Below are 22,770 nucleotides of genomic sequence, written 5' to 3' on the forward strand. Positions count from 1 at the left end.
GTTTACAAAATAAAGACGAAGCATTTTCATCAGCTCAGGCAAGGATTACAAAATCATCAGGAGAAACCAATGAAATGTAGTATACAAGTCTACTAATCATTCAATTTAAATTCATTGTACTATTTGTATACCACCAGATCACAACACTGCTGCCTCATGGTGCTTCACATGAGTAAGGTCTAACCTTATCCTCGCCAAGCAAGTACACGGGTGACAGTGGTAAGGAAAAATTCCCTACAGTGATAATGAGGAAGAAACCTCAAGCAGACCAGACTCAGAGGGGTGACCCACTGTTTAGACCATTCTAACAGTTACAAGGTTTTTACAAATTTTACAAGAATTTGTTACAACAGCAAGAATTTCTTAAATGGAAGAAAAGGAAAACAGGAAAAAAAAAAACAGAAGAGCAACAAAAACAGTCCTTAAATAAAACTAAAAATCAGGGCATCCTGAGGTTAGCTTGGCACCCCGTCATGCACTGCCAGCATCCGTTCGAAGGTCTCGTCAGTGCCTCAGACAGAGAGAAAAGAGCAGAATTAGTCTAACGATGGGGAAACAAAGCTATGCTGTCAAAATGAAGTATAATTACGCCAATATAACAACAAAACATTTAGAGAAAGCCGTTCTAAACTGTGTAGCCTTTGGTCTGATCTGTTCTGAGTTCCTGGGTACTAGTAATGCATTGTCCAGGGTTTTTTAATACCTGTACCTACCCAACGCACCATGAGAACCCATCTGCACCAGCCTGACCTGCAAAAATATGAGTTGATTAGTGATGTTTCTGTTTAGGCTCTCAGTTGTCCAGGTGGTTTCCATAGTAGAGAAGCTTGAATCTTCGACTGGACTGGGTTACTTGACGCGAGGACGTTTCGCTTCAAATCACAGAAGCTTCCTCAGCTAAAATTCTTGCTCTGGTAGTCTGACTTCTGTCTTGACTCTTGTAGAGAAGAATAAACAGAATCCAACAAAAGCAGGAGTTTTTTTTTAAACCTAACCAGACCCCTCCTACCGAGAGGCCGACTGCTATAGGCTAGTGACTAAACAATAGCTCTAATTAGCACCTATTGTGCTCTAGTTAGCACCCTCCTAATGACAGGGCAGCTGTCCCTCCTAATGATGGGACGGAAGCCTCTCCTGATGGCTACCTTGACGACTCTCCTGATGACGTGAATGACTCATTACCATGAACAAAAGACTGAAACTGATTTGACCTGAGTACCCCATTGTAAACAGGGGACAAAGCGTGTCTCAGACCCCCTCCCCGGTTAAGGCTGGGTTTCAACTGTTTCACATAGAATGCTTCCTTGACACCTCTCTCAAACCATTTCTTCTCTCTGGCTAAGGTTTTAACTTCCTTGTCCTCAAACGTGTGGTTAGTGTCTTTCAGGTGGAGATGAACTGCAGACTAAGCTCCATTTGCACCCTCTCTGTGGTGCTGGTATAGCCTTTTGTGTAAAGGTTGATGAGTCTCACCTATGTAGTGTTCATTACAGTTTTCCTGACATCTGATAGAATACACTACATTGCTCTGTTTGTAACTAGGGATCCTGTCCTTAGGGTGAACTAATTTCTGTCTCAAGGTGTTAACCGGTTTAAAGTACGAGGTCTGTCCAAAAAGTATCGGACTTTTTATTTTTTGCAAAAACCATATGGATTTGAATCACGTGTGATTGCATCAGCCAATCTTGAACCTTCGTGCGCATGCGTGAGTTTTTTCACGCCTGTCGGTTGTGTCATTCGCCTGTGAGCAGGCTTTGTGTGAGCAGTGGTCCACCCCTCTCGTCGGATTTTTATTGCGAATAAATGTCTGAAGGATTTGGAGCTTTGCTGCATCAAATGTTTCCAGAAACTGTGAGAGACCTCCAGCTGGACACCATTCGGAAAATTTAGATGGCTTTCAGCAACGATTTTATGGGGATTACACAGATTAAGGAGTGCTCCAGCTAGTTTAAAGACCGCCCACAGCTGCTGAGAGCGCGCCGCGCTCCGAGAGCCGAACGGCAGGCTCAAACCCCACTGAAACAACCAGATCATTTCCAACGTGAAGGCTTTGTTGATCCGGGACGTCGTCTGACTTTCACAAAAAAGGCAGAAGGCGTGGACATCGACACTTTTTCGGCACATTCTACTGTTACAGGAGTTTTTTTCATGGAAAGAGAAGCGGAGGATTGCACCACCGTGCTGCTCATGGCGCAGCACAAAACCACCTCCATGTTGGTCTCACAGGACAGCTTTCAGGTGGCTTTCAGAAGGATTGCTTTTCAGTCGTGTGAGTATCTGAGAAATTGTGCATGAGCTGGACATGCCCCAACATGTCCTGTGAGGCTTCATCACGGCATTGCTTTGCGCCATGCGGCTCCGCCGCGACACGCGGAATTCCTCTGCTCCTCTTTCCATAACAAAAACTCCTGTAACAGTGGAATGTGCCGTTCATTTCTAAAGTGGACGCTGTCTTGATCCAGTATGTCGTCTGACAAGCACAGGAATTGCGGAAGGCACATTGAGACAGACGTGCGGAGGAATTCTGTGCGTCGCGGCTGCATGGCGCAAAGCAACGCCGTGATGAAGCCTCACAGGACATGTTGGGGCATGTCCAGCTCATGCACAATTTCTGGGATACTCACACGACTGAAAAGCAACTAGAAGCCATCTGAAAGCCACCTGAAAGCCGTCCTGTGAGACCAACACGGATGTGGTTTTGTCCCGCGCCATGAGCGGCACGGTGGCGCAATCCTCCGCTTCTCTTTCCATGAAAAAACTCCTGTAACAGTAGAATGTGCCGAAAAGTGCTGATGTCCACGCTTTCTGCCTTTTTTGTGAAAGTCAGACGACGTCCCGGCTCAACAAAGCCTTCACGTTAGAAATGATCTGGTTGTTTCAGCGGGGTTTCAGCCTGTCGATCGGCGCTCGGAGCGCGCCGCGCTCTCAGCAGCTGTGGACGGTCTTTAAACTGGCTGGAGCACTCCTTAATCAGGTGTAATCCCCATAAAATCGTCGCTGAAAGCCATCTAAATTTTCTGAATGGTGTCCAGCTGGAGTTCTCTCACAGTTTCTGGAAACATTTGATGCAGCAAAGCTCCAAATCCTTCAGACATTTATTCGCAATAAAAATCCCACGAGAGGGGTGGACCACTGCTCACACAAAGCCTGCTCACAGGCGAATGACGCAACCGACAGGTGTGAAAAAACTCACGCATGCACACGAAGGTTCAAGCTTGGTTGATGTAATCACACGTGATTCAAATCCATATGGTTTTTGCAAAAAATAAAAAGGTCAGATACTTTTTGGACAGACCTCGTAAACTGGGATTTTGTGCTGTCTGAAGATCCTCTGTAGTGTTTCCCCTACTCCTGCTGAATAAGGGAGAGACACTCCTCTTCTTCTTGTCTCCGTCTCCTGTCTATCTGGTCTCTTTGTTTTCTGGGACTTCTGCACTTTGTCCAGGAACCATGGTGGGTACCCACATACTGTGAGGGCTTTCCGTAGAAGTTGTTGTTCTTTAGTTAGTTGGCTCTCACTGCGGTATTGTATCACTTCCTGTTCCGGAGCACAGCGGTGTTTTGCTGTATCTGTTAACTGTTTAATCTGCGCAGTTAGATTGATCTAGATAACTAGATAACGATTTGTTTCACAGTGTAATCTTCACATGCCTTAACTAAAGCACTCCCTCTGCTGAATCACCTCTAAATGATTTACACATTATTCACTTTGTGTGTTTTTAGGAATCCGCTAGCTTAGCGCAGCTACTAGCTCTTAGCCGATTTAGCATGGTGGCTTCTCCTGTCTCTCCCGCACTTTTCTGGGTGTGAAATGTTTAGTTATTCCTCGGCCTCCATTAGCAGTAATGGTACTTGTAATAAGTGTAGCTTATTCGTAGCTTTGGAGGCCAGGCTGGGCGAACTGGAGACTCTGCTCCGCACCATGGAAAATTCTACAGCTAGCCAGGCCCCTGTAGTCGGTGCGGACCAAGGTAGCTTAGCCGCCGTTAGTTCCCTTACAGCAGATCCCGAGCAGCCGGGAAAGCAGGCCGACTGGGTGACTGTGAGGAGGAAGCGTAGCCCTAAACAGAAGCCCCGTGTACACCGCCAACCCGTTCACATTTCTAACCGTTTTTCCCCACTCGGCGACACACCCGCCGAGGATCAAACTCTGGTTATTGGCGACACTGTTTTGAGAAATGTGAAGTTTGCGACACCAGCAACCATAGTCAATTGTCTTCCGGGGGCCAGAGCAGGCGACATTGAAGGAAATTTGAAACTGCTGGCTAAGGCTAAGCGTAAATTTGGTAAGATTGTAATTCACGTCGGCAGTAATGACACCCGGTTATGCCAATCGGAGGTCACTAAAATTAACATTGAATCGGTGTGTAACTTTGCAAAAACAATGTCGGACTCTGTAGTTTTCTCTGGGCCCCTCCCCAATCGGACTGGGAGTGACATGTTTAGCCGCATGTTCTCCCTGAATTGCTGGCTGTCTGAGTGGTGTCCAAAAAATGAGGTGGGCTTCATAGATAATTGGCAAAGCTTCTGGGGAAAACCTGGTCTTGTTAGGAGAGACGGGATCCATCCCACTTTGGATGGAGCAGCTCTCATTTCTAGAAATCTGGCCAATTTTCTTAAATCCTCCAAACCGTGACTATCCAGGGCTGGGACCAGGAAGCAGAGTTGTAGTCTTACACACCTCTCTGCAGCTTCTCTCCCCCTGCCATCCCCTCATTACCAGCAAAAATCTATTTAAGCATAAAAATTCAAAAAGAAAAAATAATATAGCACCTTCAACTGCACCACAGACTAAAACAGTTAAATGTGGTCTATTAAACATTAGGTCTCTCTCTTCTAAGTCCCTGTTGGTAAATGATATAATAATTGATCAACATATTGATTTATTCTGCCTTACAGAAACCTGGATACAGCAGGATGAATATGTTAGTTTAAATGAGTCAACACCCCCGTGTCACACTAACTGCCAGAACGCTCGTAGCATGGGCTGAGGCAGAGGATTAGCATCAATCTTCCATTCCAGCTTATTAATTAATCAAAAACCCAGACAGAGCTTTAATTCATTTGAAAGCTTGACTCTTAGTCTTGTCCATCCAAATTGGAAGTCCCAAAGACCAGTTTTATTTGTTGTTATCTATCCACCTGGTCGTTACTGTGAGTTTCTCTGTGAAGTTTCAGACCTTTTGTCTGACTTAGTGCTTAGCTCAGATAAGATAATTATAGTGGGCGATTTTAACATCCACACAGATGCTGAGAATGACAGCCTCAACACTGCATTTAATCTATTATTAGACTCAATTGGCTTTGCTCAAAATGTAAAAGAGTCCACCCACCACTTTAATCATATCTTAGATCTTGTTCTGACTTATGGTGTGGAAATTGAAGACTTAACAGTATTCCCTGAAAACTCCCTTCTGTCTGATCATTTCTTAATAACATTTACATTTACTCTGATGGACTACCCAGCAGTGGGGAATAAGTTTCATTACACTAGAAGTCTTTCAGAAAGCGCTGTAACTAGGTTTAAGGATATGATTCCTTCTTTATGTTATGTGGGCCGCTTAAGAGGAGGTACTGCTGGCCCACCACCACCAGAGGGCACCCTGCTTGGAGTGCGGGCTCCAAGCACGAGAGGGCGCCAGACCCAGAAGAAGTGACTGCTGTCACTCATCACACTAGCTGTCACTCATTCACACCACCTACATAAGCCGGACTGCAACTCCACCTCCCCGCCGAGAAATCAACTACCGAAGAGGTAATATTCTCTGCTGTATCCCTACTGTGACTTACGTCTGATCTGTTTTGCAGCCATTTTTCCTGTGGTGCACTCTGCTGGGTTGGCGTGTAGTGAGAGAAGCGACGTCTTCGCATCTCACTCCATCCAGATAAATGGTAACAGGAGCTGCTAGTGTGTTCCTACTTGGAGGTGGAGGTTCTCCCTCCTAACTGTGTACAGACTGTGGGATTACTGAGTGTGCGAATTCACACTCATCCATCCTGTCTTTGTTCTCTGCCAGCAGTACCAGGGTCGACAGCCGAAGACAGAGGCCACCTGGGGACTCGGGACTTGGCGGCTCCGGTGTTCTTCAGGCCGTTGGTGGTGGAAGCTGTGTGGGACGCGGCTCATCTCTCTTCGGGGGTCTTCTATCTTCGAGCCTGCCCACACGTCACCTGGTGTTAATTGTCTATTTATATTTTGTGTGAATTTAGTTGTGTGTTGTCACAACATTAAATTGTTACTCATTGGCTTATTCATTGTCCGTTCCTTTGCGCCCCCTGTTGTGGGTCCGTGCTACGACACCTTCCCAACAGGATTTCTCGGCCATTCGTCATGGATTCCGAGGGGCGTCAACCCGAGCTTGAACGGCCAATGGAAGAGCCAGGAGCGCAGGCGTCAGCGGGAGGCGTGTTGAGTGAGCTGCAGCAGATTTTAACCGCCTTCACGGCTCGGCTGCATTTGGTGACCGAGCAGAATGTTCTCCTTAACCGGAGGGTGGAGGCTCTCACCGCCAGGGTGGAAGCGCGCGATCAGGGCGCTGCTGCAGCCACTCCTCTTGCTGGTCCTGGGCCCGTAACAGACGTTCCACTGGTCGTTCAACGACCCCCCCCCACCGTCCCCTGAAGCATACATAAGCCCTCCGGAACCGTACGGAGGTTGTGTCGAGACGTGCGCAGACTTCCTCATGCAGTGTTCGCTCGTCTTTTCACAGCGTCCTGTCATGTACGAGTCAGACGCCAGCCGGGTGGCTTATGTTATTAATCTGCTTCGAGGAGAGGCACGCGCCTGGGCTACGGCACTTTGGGAGCAGAATTCACGGCTCCTAACGTCTTATGCTGGGTTTGTACGGGAGTTCAAACAAGTTTTTGACCATCCCAACAGAGGCGAGACCGCTTCGAGCATGCTGCTGTCAATGAGACAGGGGCGTCGCAGCGCAGCCGAGTATGCAGTCGACTTACGCATCGCGGCAGAGAGGTCCGGCTGAAATAACGTTGCGCTCCGCGCCGCCTTCGTAAATGGACTGTCTCCGGTCCTGAAGGAGCACCTGCTGGCTAAGGAGGAACCGCGGGATTTTGACGGGCTTGTCGATTTGGTTATACACTTAGACAACCGTTTGAATGAGCATCGTCGGGAGAGGGCCGGGGGGCGTGACCGGGCACGAGCCGTCCCTCCCCCTTCCGGTTCCGAAAGGGTGACGTCGTACCCACGCTTCACTGCCAGAGGGCTCCGTGTGGCTACAGCTCCCCCTGCTGAGGAGGCTATGGACACGAGCAGGGCCAACGTAAAGACAAATGTCAGACAAAGGAGGCTGGCCCGCGGGGAGTGTTTTGTCTGCGGCTCTTGTGAGCATATGCAGAAGGACTGCCCCAAATGGTCAAAACTACAACGCCCGTCCTTAGAAACTGGGCTAAGGGTGGGCCATAACACGCACGCAACCCCGCAAATCTGCATGAATCCCAGTGACGATCCTTTGTGGGGATCTAACCCTTCACGCCCCAGCACTGGTAGACACGGGGTCGGAAGGGAATCTGCTGGATAGCAGATGGGCAAAGGAAGTAGGGCTCCCCCTGGTGGCTCTGCCGTCACCATTGCAGGTGCAAGCACTAGATGGCACCCTGCTTCCGTTAATCACACATCAGAAACAGCCTGTGACCTTGGCTGTGTCTGGAAATCACAGGGAGGAGATCGTGTTCCATGTAACACCTTCTACCTCCCGAGTAATTTTGGGATTTCCGTGGATGGTGAAGCACAATCCCCGGATAGATTGGCCGTCCGGGGTTGTGACGCAGTGGAGCGAAACCTGCCACCGGGAGTGTTTAGGATGCTCGGTTCCTCCCGGCATGACGGCTAATGAGGAGGTTAAAGTTCCCCCCAATCTATCGGCGGTGCCAAAGGAGTACCACGATCTCGCTGACGTCTTCAGCAAAGATCTGGTGCTCACTCTTCGCCTGCACCGACCGTACGATTGTGCCATCGATTTGGTCCCGGGCGCTGAGTACCCGTCCAGTAGGTTGTACAACCTCTCATGTCCGGAACATGAATCAATGGAGACCTACATCCGGGACTCTTTAGCTGCCGGGCTGATCCAGAACTCCACCTCCCCGATGGGTGTTGGTTTCTTTTTTGTGGGCAAAAAGGACGGCGGACTCCGTCCATGCATTGATTACAGAGGGCTGAACGAGATCACGGTTCGCAACCGATACCCGTTACCACTGTTGGATTCAATGTTCACGCCCCTGCATGGAGCCCAAATTTTCTCGAAATTAGATCTTAGAAACGCGTACCACCTGGTTCGGATCCGGAAGGGAGACGAATGGAAGACGGCATTTAACACCCCGTTAGGTCACTTTGAGTACCTGGTCATGCCGTTCGGCCTCACTAACGCCCCCGCGATGTTCCAAGCTTTGGTAAATGACGTCTTGCGGGACTTCCTGCATCGGTTCGTCTTCGTATATCTGGACGATATACTCATCTTTTCCCCGGACCCTGAGACCCATGTCCAGCATGTACGTCAGGTCCTACAGCGGTTGTTGGAGAACCGGCTGTTTGTGAAGGGCGAGAAGTGCGAGTTCCACCGCACTTCTTTGTCCTTCTTGGGGTTCATCATCTCCTCCAACTCTGTCGCCCCTGATCCGGCCAAGGTTGCGGCGGTGAGAGATTGGCCCCAACCAACAAGCCGCAGGAAACTGCAGCAGTTCCTCGGCTTTGCAAATTTCTACAGGAGGTTCATTAAAGGCTACAGTCAGGTAGTTAGCCCCCTGACTGCCCTGACCTCCACCAAGGTCACCTTCACCTGGTCGGATCGGTGCGAAGCCGCGTTCAAGGAGTTGAAACGCCGGTTCTCGACTGCTCCAGTTCTGGTGCAGCCTGATCCTGATCGCCAGTACATAGTGGAAGTGGACGCCTCTGACTCAGGGATAGGGGCCGTGCTGTCCCAGAGCGTGGAGGCTGATAAGGTTCTCCATCCTTGTGCCTATTTTTCCCGCAGGTTGACCCCAGCTGAACGGAACTATGACGTCGGCAATCGGGAACTCCTCGCGGTGAAGGAGGCTCTTGAAGAGTGGAGACACCTGCTGGAGGGGGCGTCGCTGCCTTTCCCAGTTTTCACGGACCATCGGAACCTGGAGTACATCCGGACCGCCAAGTGGCTGAACCCCAGGCAAGCCCGCTGGTCTCTGTTCTTCGGGCGCTTTGACTTCCGGATCACGTACCGCCCCGGGACCAAAAACCAAAAATCGGATGCGTTGTCCCGGGTGCACGAAGAAGAAGCCAAGGCGGGGCTGTCGAACCCCACCGAGACCATCATCCCCGAGTCCACTGTCGTGTCCTCCCTCACCTGGGACGTGGAGAAGACCGTCCGGGAGGCCCTGGCAAGGAGCACGGACCCGGGGACCGGCCCCAAGAACAGAATGTACGTCCCACCAGAGGCCAGAGCTGCCGTATTGGACTTCTGTCACAGATCCAATCTCTCCTGTCATCCGGGAGTGCGTAGGACCGTGGCAGTGGTCCAGCAGCGCTTCTGGTGGGCATCCCTGGAAACCGACGTTCGGGACTACGTCCAGGCCTGTACCATCTGCGCCAGGGGCAAGGCAGACCATCGAAGGACCTCGGGACTCCTCCAACCCCTGCCGGTATTTGGTTAGACTCTTTCCCTCCGATTGTTCTGTCTGAGTTATTTTCATTATTTACTTCCTCCAAACCATCAACATGTCTATCAGACCCCATTCCTACCAGGCTGCTCAAGGAAGCCCTACCATTAATTAATGCTTCGATCTTAAATATGATCAATCTATCTTTATTAGTTGGCTATGTACCACAGGCTTTTAAGGTGGCAGTAATTAAAGCATTACTTAAAAAGCCATCACTTGACCCAGCTATCTTAGCTAATTATAGGCCAATCTCCAACCTTCCTTTTCTCTCAAAAATTCTTGAAAGGGTAGTTGTAAAACAGCTAACTGATCATCTGCAGAGGAATGGTCTATTTGAAGAGTTTCGGTCAGGTTTTAGAATTCATCATAGTACAGAAACAGCATTAGTGAAGGTTACAAATGATCTTCTTATGGCCTCAGACAGTGGACTCATCTCTGTGCTTGTTCTATTAGACCTCAGTGCTGCTTTTGATACTGTTGACCATAAAATTTTATTACAGAGATTAGAGCATGCCATAGGTATTAAGGCACTGCGCTGCGGTGGTTTGAATCATTTTTATCTAATAGATTACAATCTGTTCATGTAAATGGGGAATCTTCTTCACAGACTAAGGTTAATTATGGAGTTCCACAAGGTTCTGTGCTAGGACCAATTTTATTCACTTTATACATGTTTCCCTTAGGCAGTATTATTAGACAGCATTGCTTAAATTTTCATTGTTACGCAGATAATACCCAGCTTTATCTATCCATGAAGACAGAGGACACACACCAATTAGCTAAACTGCAGGATTGTCTTACAGACATAAAGACATGGATGACCTCTAATTTCCTGCTTTTAAACTCAGATAAAACTGAAGTTATTGTACTTGGCCCCACAAATCTTAGAAACATGGTGTCTAACCAGATCCTTACTCTGGATGGCATTACCCTGACCTCTAGTAATACTGTGAGAAATCTTGGAGTCATTTTTGATCAGGATATGTCATTCAATACGCATATTAAACAAATATGTAGGACTGCTTTTTTGCATTTGCGCAATATCTCTAAAATTAGAAAGGTCTTGTCTCAGAGTGATGCTGAAAAACTAATTCATGCATTTATTTCCTCTAGGCTGGACTATTGTAATTCATTATTATCAGGTTGTCCTAAAAGTTCCCTGAAAAGCCTTCAGTTAATTCAAAATGCTGCAGCTAGAGTACTGACAGGGACTAGAAGGAGAGAGCATATCTCACCCATATTGGCCTCTCTTCATTGGCTTCCTGTTAATTCTAGAATAGAATTTAAAATTCTTCTTCTTACTTATAAGGTTTTGAATAATCAGGTCCCATCTTATCTTAGGGACCTCATAGTACCATATCACCCCAATAGAGCGCTTCGCTCTCAGACTGCAGGCTTACTTGTAGTTCCTAGGGTTTGTAAGAGTAGAATGGGAGGCAGAGCCTTCAGCTTTCAGGCTCCTCTCCTGTAGAACCAGCTCCCAATTCGGATCAGGGAGACAGACACCCTCTCTACTTTTAAGATTAGGCTTAAAACTTTCCTTTTTGCTAAAGCTTATAGTTAGGGCTGGATCAGGTGACCCTGAACCATCCCTTAGTTATGCTGCTATAGACTTAGACTGCTGGGGGGTTCCCATGATGCACTGAGTGTTTCTTTCTCTTTTTGCTCTGTATGCACCACTCTGCATTTAATCATTAGTGATTGATCTCTGCTCCCCTCCACAGCATGTCTTTTTCCTGGTTCTCTCCCTCAGCCCCAACCAGTCCCAGCAGAAGACTGCCCCTCCCTGAGCCTGGGTCTGCTGGAGGTTTCTTCCTGTTAAAAGGGAGATTTTCCTTCCCACTGTCGCCAAGTGCTTGCTCAGAGGGGGTCGTTTTGACTGTTGGGGTTTTTCCGTAATTATTGTATGGCCTTGCCTTACAATATAAAGCGCCTTGGGGCAACTGTTTGTTGTGATTTGGCGCTATAAAAATAAATTTGATTTGATTTGATTTAGCCCTTCCCTCTGCAGTTGTGGGCACCTGTAGGGCTCTGTGTTGAAGAGTCCTGATCTCCCCGAGCTTGTGTTCAAGGGGGTGGTTTGAGCCAAAGAGCAGATATTGGTCAGTGTGAGTGGGTTTTCTGTAAACCCCTGTCTGGAGCTGCCTGTTTTCTCCAATCGTAACATCACAGTCCAAGAAGGCTAAATGGTTGTTTCTGGCATCCTCAAGTGTGAACTTGATATTGGAATCCACCGAGTTGATGTGTTCTGTAAAGTCCTCAACCTCCTGTTGCTTGATTTATTCATTAGCAGCAACCTTCCACTCCAGCTTATTAATTAATCAAAACCCAGACAGAGCTTTAATTCATTTGAAAGCTTGACTCTTAGACTTGTCCATCCAAATTGGAAGTCCCAAAAACCAGTTTTATTTGTTGTTATCTATCGTCCACCTGGTCGTTACTGTGAGTTTCTCTGTGAATTTTCAGACCTTTTGTTTGACTTAGTGCTTAGCTCAGATAAGATAATTATAGTGGCCGATTTTAACATCCACATAGATGCTGAGAATGACAGCCTCAACACTGCATTTAATCTATTATTAGACTCAATTGGCTTCGCTCAAAATGTAAATGAGTCCACCCACCACTTTAACCATACTTTAGGACTTGTTCTGACTTATGGTATGGAAATTGAAGACTTAACAGTATTCCCTGAAAACCCCCTTCTGTCTGATCATTTCTTAATAACATTTACATTTACTTTAATGGACTATCCAGCAGTGGGGAATACGTTTCATTACAGTAGAAGTCTTTCGGAAAGCGCTGTAACTAGGTTTAAGGATATGATTCCTTCTTTGGTATGTTCTCCAATGCCATATACCAACACAGTGCAGAGTAGCTACCTAAACTCTGTGAGTGAGGTAGATTATCTCGTCAATAGTTTTACATCCTCACTGAGCACAACTTTGGATGCTGTAGCTCCTCTGATAAAGAGAGCCTTAAATCAGAAGTGCCTGACTCCGAGGTATAACTCACAAACTCGCAGCTTAAAGCAGATAACCCGTAAGTTGGAGAGGAAATGGCATCTCACTAATTTAGAAGATCTTCACTTAGCCTGGAAAAAGAGTCTGTTGCTCTATAAAAAAGCCCTCCGTAAAGCTAGGACATCTTACTACTCATCACTAATTGAAGAAAATAAGAACCCCAGGTTTCTTTTCAGCACTGTAGCCAGGCTGACAAAGAGTCAGAGCTCTATTGAGCCGAGTATTCCTTTAACTTTAACTAGTAATGACTTCATGACTTTCTTTGCTAATAAAATTTTAACTATTAGAGAAAAAAATACTCATAACCATCCCAAAGACATATCGTTATCTTTGGCTGCTTTCAGTAATGCTAATATTTGGTTAGACTCTTTCTCTCCGATTGTTCTGTCTGAGTTATTTTCATTAGTTACTACATCCAAACCATCAACATGTCTATTAGACCCCATTCCTACCAGGCTGCTCAAGGAAGCCCTACCATTAATTAATGCTTCGATCTTAAATATGATCAATCTATCTTTATTAGTTGGCTATGTACCACAGGCTTTTAAGGTGGCAGTAATTAAACCATTACTTAAAAAGCCATCACTTGACCCAGCTATCTTAGCTAATTATAGGCCAATCTCCAACCTTCCTTTTCTCTCAAAAATTCTTGAAAGGGTAGTTGTAAAACAGCTAACTGATCATCTGCAGAGGAATGGTCTATTTGAAGAGTTTCAGTTAGGTTTTAGAATTCATCATAGTACAGAAACAGCATTAGTGAAGGTTACAAATGATCTTCTTATGGCCTCAGACAGTGGACTCATCTCTGTGCTTGTCCTGTTAGACCTCAGTGCTGCTTTTGATACTGTTGACCATAAAATTTTATTACAGAGATTAGAGCATGCCATAGGTATTAAAGGCACTGCACTGTGGTGGTTTGAATCATATTTATCTAATCGATTACAATTTATTCATGTAAATTGGGAGTCTTCTTCACAGACTAAGGTTAATTATGGAGTTCCACAACGTTCTGTGCTAGGACCAATTTTATTCACTTTATACATGCTTCCCTTAGGCAGTATTATTAGAAAGCATCGCTTAAATTTTCATTGTTACGCAGATGATACCCAGCTTTATGTATCCATGAAGTCAGAGGACACACACCAATTAGTTAAACTGCAGGAATGTCTTACAGACATAAAGACATGGATGACCTCTAATTTCCTGCTTTTAAATTCAGATAAAACTGAAGTTATTGTACTTGGCCCCACAAATCTTAGAAACATGGTGTCTAACCAGATCCTTACTCTGGATGGCATTACCCTGAACTCTAGTAATACTGTGAGAAATCTTGGAGTCATTTTTGATCAGGATATGTCTTTCAATGCGCATGTTAAGCAAATATGTAGGACTGCTTTTTTGCATTTGCGCAATATTTCTAAAATTAGAAAGGTCTTGTCTCAGAGTGATGCTGAAAAACTAATTCATGCATTTATTTCCTCTAGGCTGGACTATTGTAATTCATTATTATCAGGTTGTCCTAAAAGTTCCCTGAACTTTCCTTCCCACTGTCGCCAAGTGCTTGCTCACAGGGGGTCGTTTTGACCGTTGGGGTTTTTCTGTAATTATTGTATGGTTTTTGCCTTTCAATATAAAGCGCCTTGGGGCAACTGTTTGTTGTGATTTGGCGCTATATAAATAAAATTGACTGATTGATTGATTGATTGATTTTAACCCATGTGTCATCGATATATCTGAACCAGTGACTGGGAGAGATGCCCGTGAAAGACGTCAAGGCTGTCTTCTCCACTCGCTCCATGTACAGATCGGCCACAATGGGGGATACCGGAGACCCCATCGCACAACCATGGATCTGCCTGTAGTAATTCCCCCTAAACAGGAAATACATGGTGTTAAGACAGATCTCCAAGAGTTGGCAGATGTGGTCTGGTGTGAGTTTGGTCCTTTCAAGTAGAGACACACCCTCCAGCAGTCTCTGCCTCACAGCTGAGATGGCCTCAGCAGTAGAGATGCAGGTGAACAATGATGTCACATCAAATGACACCATAGTTGCATCTGCCTCCAGCTGCAGGTCCTTGATCTTGTTCACAAAATTTGTGTGTTCTCCACATGGTGGTCTGAGTTACCCACTAGAGGAGCCAAAATCCACTTGAGGTGCTTGGCCAAATTGTATGTGATGGAATCTGTGCTATATACAATAGGCCTGAGTGGCATGTCCTGTTTGTGGATTCTGGGCAGTCCATAGATGCATGGAGTGGCGTCCCCAGGGTACAGTCTGTAGTATGTCTGCCTGTCGATGAGTCCCTCTTTCTCCAGGTTTTGGAGGTAGCTAATGATTTTCTTATAGCCGCTCGTGGGGTCTCTCTTCAGATGTTCGTATGTACTGGAGTCACTGAGCAAGTTGTTGATCTTGGCCTCATTGTCCGATGTGATTAGTGACCCAAACTCATACCCAAATAACGAAAGAAAGAAAAAAAAATCATGCCAATGGGTCTGTATTGCAATGGAATCCATCTCCACTACATGGTGCCCTCCTGTTCTGTTCCTGTAGTATTTTTTGTTCTCCACTTGTGCGGGCCCTTTAGTTGATCTGCACACCGGGTATTAGTTATGTTTGATTAGGTAGAGACTATATAAGCCCAGATATTCTGTTCATCCGTTGCCAGATACTGCTGTGGACTCCCATGTCTATTTGTCTTTGCCATGCTTAACCTTTTGCCTCACCAGCCGCCATGTCTTATCAACACTCCCGACGGAGATCAGAGACATTTTACCTGACTGCTGCACTGTGACCTTGAATGCGTCTCCAGCTGTGCGCTCAGGCGTCGAAGCGCCCTGCAGTTATACAAAGGTAACACTGGCCTGTCCCCCTGTCTCTGCATTAGAACAAACTGTCTTCTCCTCGTGTTCCAGAACTACCCGGTACTGCCTCCGGGTGGACCTGGACCCTGGTACTGGCTATCGGTTCCACACGTCTCTGTGGAAACTCGTCAGCTCCTGGTGTGGAGCGCTCCTGGACCTAAATGCCAGTTAAGTTCTGCTCTATTTCTGTGGGATCCCGCTCTCACCTTCCTTAAGACAGTGATTGTGCTTTGATGAAGAACTATTCAAGAGCTCTGCTAAAGAACTGCATAAACTTTGATATCAAACCGCTGAGAATGCTGTTCAGCTGTATCAAGTCCTGCTCCCCCAACACTTGACCCTTGACCTTGGAGACCACTGATGAATGATGAACTATCACAATATTATTTTACACTTTCTGAGACATTCTGTGTTTTCTCCTGTTTGGAACTAAGACCGTTTGTGGCAGCAGTGCTAAGTGCATTCCACTTACCCAGTGTGTCTTCCTCCACAGTTACTGGTTACAGAAGCAGCGTCCCACCTGGCCCCAGGTCATGTGCCTTATCCTTCTAAGACTGGCTCGGGAACCTGCAGCTCCCCATTTTCAGCGGCAGAAGGTGGGCCACTCTCCATACTGCAGAAGGACCCCAGCGCAGCATCCTCATTTATAGATTAATAAATATTATTTTTCCTTTTGTATCTTTCTCCATGTCCAGTTGCATTTGGGTTCATAGTCTGACCATTTTGGTTCCATCCAAACCAATCACCATGACAGAATTTGGCTGCTCAGTTATTCTAATTTTAGGCTGAGACTACAGTTTGAACAAATTTATAACAATGCAGATTGTTTTCTGTTTTGGAGCGAGTGGTGAGTGCTTTCATTGAGGATGTGATGGACTACCCACTTGGCTCCATGACTCAAGTCGTGTTGTCAGTGGAAGTCTCAGCGTGTTTAGTGATGTAAACAAAAATGAAGCCTAAAAAAATGCATGCTTTGACCAAAGCTACAATCACAAATTTTGATAAATCATCTGATAAGCTATGCCAGACAGTATATGTATTATAATAAATATTTCACAATTAATTATGACTGCATGCAGAGAGATTGAGGTTTAGGTTATAGTACTTAATGAAGACAACATCATAGAGCTTGGAGTGCATCCTCTGGTGCATGCATGTGTAAGAGGGCAAGGGAAAGAGAAGATGGAAGTAATATCTTACCATGTTGCATGGCATTAAGACACCCTGTAACATATCTGTAAATTATTAATTACTTAGTGACTTACTGAATTAATTAGGAACCCTGCTTTAGGCAGCATGATGGCTAAGCGGTCAATGCACTTGCTTTCAGAAGGTTCCCGATTCAATGCCATCCCTGCCTATTCTCCATGTAATGTGGAGTTGTGTCAGGAAGGGTGTCAGGAAGGGCACCGGCATACAACTTGTACCAAATCAACATGGAGAGCCATATTGGATCTACTGTGGTGATATCTAGTGAAAAAGGAAGAAGCTGAAGGAACTTACTAGTGGGAACTCTGTTTTATCACTGTCTGACCTGCGCCTGCAACTCTTTCTGACCACCAGCAGCCCACAGGTAATGGGTTGACACCACTACTTAGTACGCATCATAGGACTCTCAGCAACTTAGAATGACATTTACCAAATACAGACATCAGTCATAAATACTTATAGAACCAAAGTAGAAGATATGGTATAAATGGTTCTGTATGACACATGGTGCCAATGTTTAAAATCTCAGCTCATCCAATTGCAGACCACAGACAGATACATCAAGGTGACTCAGTCTATAACATACAATTCAATGAAAATACAATAGAATTTTTTCCAAAAGCATGCAATTACATATGACTGGACACAATCCAAAACCAGGTTTAATCTGAGTCCATTTCAACATCAAACTTCATGATGTAGTGATGTACACTGCAGTTATTCACAGTATAGTAATACTGTGAACTCATTACGTAGTCGTCATCATGACCCAGCATGGATAAGCAGGACCTGATACCCAGTACTTTGGGAGCATCAAACATTTCTACTGTGCTTCCCTTTCTAACAGAGCTGAGACCAGGGGGCAGTCTATGATCCCTGTGATGCTGTGCCAGAGGATGAGCCATGTGTGCAAATTTCAGAGAGGAGTGCTGAGGACAGGAGCAGACCCCCCACCCCCCCCCACCCCCGACCCCACCCCACCCGACATACACAGGAAGCCGTTCTTCACGAATACTAATGATGGCTGCTCGGGAGTCCTTGTGACAGAGGAAGCTCTTTCTAGCCACCAGCTGCGATAAACTAACCAGTCTCTTTCATGGCCTGGACAGGACCCCAGAACTCAAAACCACAGCATTAGGAAGCTGCATGGAAAGGTCCTTCTTACCGTCTTCTCTTCTCTCTGCTGTTACCCAGGATGGGATTAAATAGAAAACACATTATCTGTTCTGTGTGACTATAAATTGAGGGTAGTGAGTCAAAGTTTAGAATGGCAAAAGCACACCATGGCGCTTTCTCTGAAGCAATCATTCTTTGATAATATACGAGGTCTTTTAGAAAAGTCAAATCAAATCAAATCAATTTAATTTATATAGCGCCAAATCACAACAAACAGTTGCCCCAAGGCGCTTTATATTGTAAGGCAAAAGCCATACAATAATTACAGAAAAACTCCAACGGTCAAAACGACCCCCTTTGAGCAAGCACTTGGCGACAGTGGGAAGGAAAAACTCCCTTTTAACAGGAAGAAACCTCCAGCAGAACCAGGCTCAGGGAGGGGCAGTCTTCTGCTGGGACTGGTTGGGGCTGAGGGGAGAGAATCAGGAAAAAGACATGCTGTTGGAGAGAGCAGAGATCAATCACCAATGATTAAAAGCAGAGTGGTGCATACAGAGCAAAAAGAGGTGAATAAAAAGAAACACTTGGTGCATCATGGGAAACCCCCCAGCAGTCTAAAGCCTCGGTCCCACCGAATAATGAAGGCTGAAGAAGGAGCCAAGCATGGGTGTGGGGTGATTATTTGAAGAATGACCCACGTTTTCATCTTAACACGTATCCACTATGAAGGTGCCACTATGTGCCTCTCTGTACCACGCATGTGCCGCGTAGCAGCCTCTAGTGAGCCACGACCGACCTGTCATTACAGCCTTGAATGGCTCACATCAGCCACACTAAGCCACGTAGTGCCATGATAGCGCCATGATAGCACCATGATAACGCCATGTTGGCGTACGTTTAGGCATGAGCTTGGTCCAAACCTCCAGCCCTCCCACACCTGGTCCCTTCAAAGTGTGGGTTTTCAATTCACAGATTCACAGCAGCATTTAAAGATGTTCCTTCTTCTTTTTTTTTTTTAACGCAGTCCAAAATTAGACACTCCATCACAGTTCCGCAGTTGTGAGCTGTGCGCCAGGCTGCAGTCCACCTGTAATGCACCAGACCAGCTAGACCCGAACCACGGGTTCCTGGAGAGCCGCCTCTGTGCTCCTCGCTGGCTCCGCGGCTCTCTGGCTTTTTTTTTTTTTTTTGCGGCTTTAAACACACAAAACTTTATGTTTGTCCGTTTATTTCTGCAAAATCGCTCTTTTGCGCGCACGCTGCTGTTGTCCTTTCATGGACAGCCGCCTCTCTGCTCTTTCTGGCTTCCGTTCCATCCATGGCTTGCTGGCTTTATTTTTTCCCTGGCTTTAAGCACAATCATTTTTACAACGTGATTCCACTTTTGACTTTGTGTTCGTCTGTTTATTTCTGCAAAAGAGCTCTTTTGCGCGCGGTGCCGTTCTGCATACAGAATGAGGTGGCCGTTTTATTATATACACCTGTGGATCATTTTCAATATATATATTTCTTTATTTCTTCCGCAGCTTACAAGTCACCATGATACAACTTTTAACTTTGTGTTATGTCTTCAAAATCGCTCTTTTGCGCGCTCTCCACCTGTGCTGCCGCACAGCTCTTAGCTGCTCCACTGGAGTTATTATCTTCCATGGCTTTAAACACACATTCACTTTCACGCAGTCACCCAAATTTTAACTTTGTGTTCGTCCAATATTGACTGAAATATCACTCTTTTGTGAGCTGGCGTTCTGCCTAAATGCTCGTTTGAAGCGTGATGAGGAGTCACTACTGCCTCAGTGCGTCAGTGCGCACACACAGCGGAGCTCATGTGATACATTAATTCCAGAAGTGATTACAGGTATTTTCGGCATCCAAGGTTTGACAGAAAATGATTAATCCGCTACAAAATAATTATTTTATATAGAGTCCAGTGCACAGAGCAGGTGGAATTTGGTGCGCAAAGAGGAGACCCGCTCAAAAAATAGCCTCTCGGGTCCTGCCTCAGTGCGCACACACAGTGATCCATTAACAAGATATTAAATCAACATACTTTTACACACAACAGACATCAACATACAGACATACTTTTATAGCAAGGAACTGTTTTATTAAGCTATAAAAAACATTAAAAATAATTACCTTAAGCTGCTCAAAATAGAGAGGGAAAAAAGTGTCCAGATGAAACAGTCCTCTGTGATGTCAGAAGTGATTAGAAGTGTTTTCAACATCCAAGGTTTGGCAGAAAATGATTAATCCACTACAAAATATATAGAGTCCAGCGCACAGAGCAGGTGCAATTGTGTGCGCAAGAGGAGGAGCCGCTCCAAAAATAGCCTCTGAGGTCCTGTGAAGGTGCCAGGCGCACGGATAATGGACTTTTTGCAGACTCGTAAGCACCACGCAAATGCCTCTAAGCCGTCGCAGTAACTCAAACACAAACTGCGCCACGCTGTTGTTGCTAAATTTTGAACATCTTGAAATTAGCGCCACGCTCAGAGAGGAGCCTCGTTAACTGAAGATAATGCCTCTAAGAGCCACTCTGAGCCACTATAATGCCACGATAGCTCACGAAACAAAACAAAAACAGGGTGCATGGCTCCTTCTTCACTCCTTCACTCGGTGGGACCGAGGCTTAAGTCTATAGCAGCATAACTAAGGGATGGTTCAGGGTCACCTGATCCAGCCCTAACTATAAGCTTTTTCAAAAAGGACAGTTTTAAGGTTAATCTTAAAAGTAGAGAGGGTGTCTGTCTCCCTAATCTGAATTGGGAGTTGGTTCCACAGGAGAGGAGCCTGAAAGCTGAAGGCTCTGCCTCCCATTCTACTCTTACAAACCCTAGGAACTACAGGTAAGCCTGCAGTCTGAGAGCGAAGCACTCTATTGGGGTGATATGGTACTAAGAGGTCCCTAAGATAAGATGGGACTTGATTATTCAAAACCTTATAAGTAAGAAGAAGAATTTTAAATTCTATTCTGGAATTAACAGGGAGCCAATGAAGAGAGGCCAATATGGGTGAAATATGCTCTCTCCTAGTCCCTGTCAGCACTCTAGCTGCAGCATTTTGAATTAACTGAAGGCTTTTCAGGGAACTTTAAGGACAACCTGATAATAATGAATTACAGTAGTCCAGCCTAGGTCATCCATGTCTTTACGTCTGTAAGACATTCCTGCAGTTTAACTAATTGATGTGTTTCCTCTGGCTTCATGGATAGATAAAGCTGGGTATCATCTGCGTAACAATGAAAATTTAAGCAATGCTTTCTAATAATACTGCCTAAGGGAAGCATGTATAAAGTGAATAAAATTGGTCCTAGCACAGAACCTTGTGGAACTCCATAATTAACCTTAGTCTGTGAAGAAGACTCCCCATTTACATGAACAAATTGTAATCTATTAGATAAATATGATTCAAACCACTGCAGCGCAGTGCCTTTAATACCTATGGCATGCTCTAATCTCTGTAATAAAATTTTATGGTCAACAGTATCAAAAGCTGCACTAAGGTCTAACAGGACAAGCACAGAGATGAGTCCACTGTCTGAGGCCATAAGAAGATCATTTGTAAGCTGTTTTACAACTACCCTTTCAAGAAGTTTTGAGAGAAAAGGAAGGTTGGAGATTGGCCTATAATTAGCTAAGATAGCTGGGTCAAGTGATGGCTTTTTAAGTAATGGTTTAATTACTGCCAACTTAAAAGCCTGTGGTACATAGCCAACTAATAAAGATAGATTGATCATATTTAAGATTGAAGCATTAACTAATGGTAGGGCTTCCTTGAGCAGCCTTGAGCAGCCTGGTAGGAATGGGGTCTAATAGACATGTTGATGGTTTGGAGGAAGTAACTAATGAAAATAACTCAGACAGAACAATCAGAGAGAAAGAGTCTAGCCAAATACCAGCATTACTGAAGGCAGCTGAACATAAAGATATGTCTTTGGGATGGTTATGAATAATTTTTTCTCTAATAGTTAAAATTTTATTTGCAAAGAAGTCATGAAGTCATTACTAGTTAAAGTTAAAGGAATATTGTACTCGGCTCAATAGAGCTCTGACTCTTTGTCAGCCTGGCTACAGTGCTGAAAAGAAACCTGGGGTTGTTCTTATTAGTATCTTCTTAAAAGTATCCGACCTTTTTATTTTTTTCAAAAACCTGATGGATTTGAATCACGTGTGCTTGCATGAGCCAACCTTGAACCTTCGTGGGCATGTGTGATTTTTTTCACGCCTGTCGGTTGCGTCATTTGCTTGTAAGCAGCCTTTGTGTGAGGATGGGTGTAGTCTCTCTTCGTTTTTTCTTTGCAAGGAAATGGCGGAACGACTGGAGCAGCGCAACTGCATCAAATTTGGCCAGAAACTGGGCGACAGCCAGGTGGAAACCATTCGGGTTATTCAGATGGCTTTCGGTGACAATCGTATGGGCATCACACAGATTAAGGAGCGGTACAATCAGTTTAAAGACGGCCGCACAACGGTGGAGAGCGCGCCGCGCCCCGGGCGGCCATCAACATGCTGAAATGACCAGATCATTCCAAAGTGAACGCTGTGATGATGTGGGACCGTCGTGTGACTATCCGAGAAATTGCGGAAGAGGTGGACATCAGCACCTTTTCGGCACATTCCACTGTGACAGAAGATTTGGCCATGAAAAGAGTTGCAGCGAAATTCATCGGCACGAAGCTGATGGCGCAGCAAAAGCACCACCGTGTTGAAGCCTCACAGGCCATGTTGTGACATGCTCACCTCGTCCACAATTTCTCGGATAGTCACACGACTGAAGAGCCACCGAAAGCCGTCTGAATCTTCAGAATGGTGCAAGAGCTGGGCATTTCCCAACATGTCCTGTGAGGCTTCATCACGGAGGCGCTTTTGCTGCGCCATCAGCTTCGTGCCGATGAATTGCGCTGCAACTCTTT

General features: G+C 45.7%; 1 protein-coding gene across 1 annotated transcript in view; it reads right to left on the reverse strand.

Moving 5' to 3' along the window:
* armc4 (armadillo repeat containing 4) overlaps window positions 1-22,770 on the reverse strand; it is a 342,895-nt gene that overhangs the window by 77,624 nt on the left and 242,501 nt on the right. The gene's annotated exons all lie outside the window — the stretch shown is intronic.

The sequence above is a fragment of the Thalassophryne amazonica genome, chromosome 1 (genome assembly GCF_902500255.1).
Source record: "Thalassophryne amazonica chromosome 1, fThaAma1.1, whole genome shotgun sequence".
Taxonomy (NCBI): Eukaryota; Metazoa; Chordata; class Actinopteri; order Batrachoidiformes; family Batrachoididae; genus Thalassophryne; species Thalassophryne amazonica.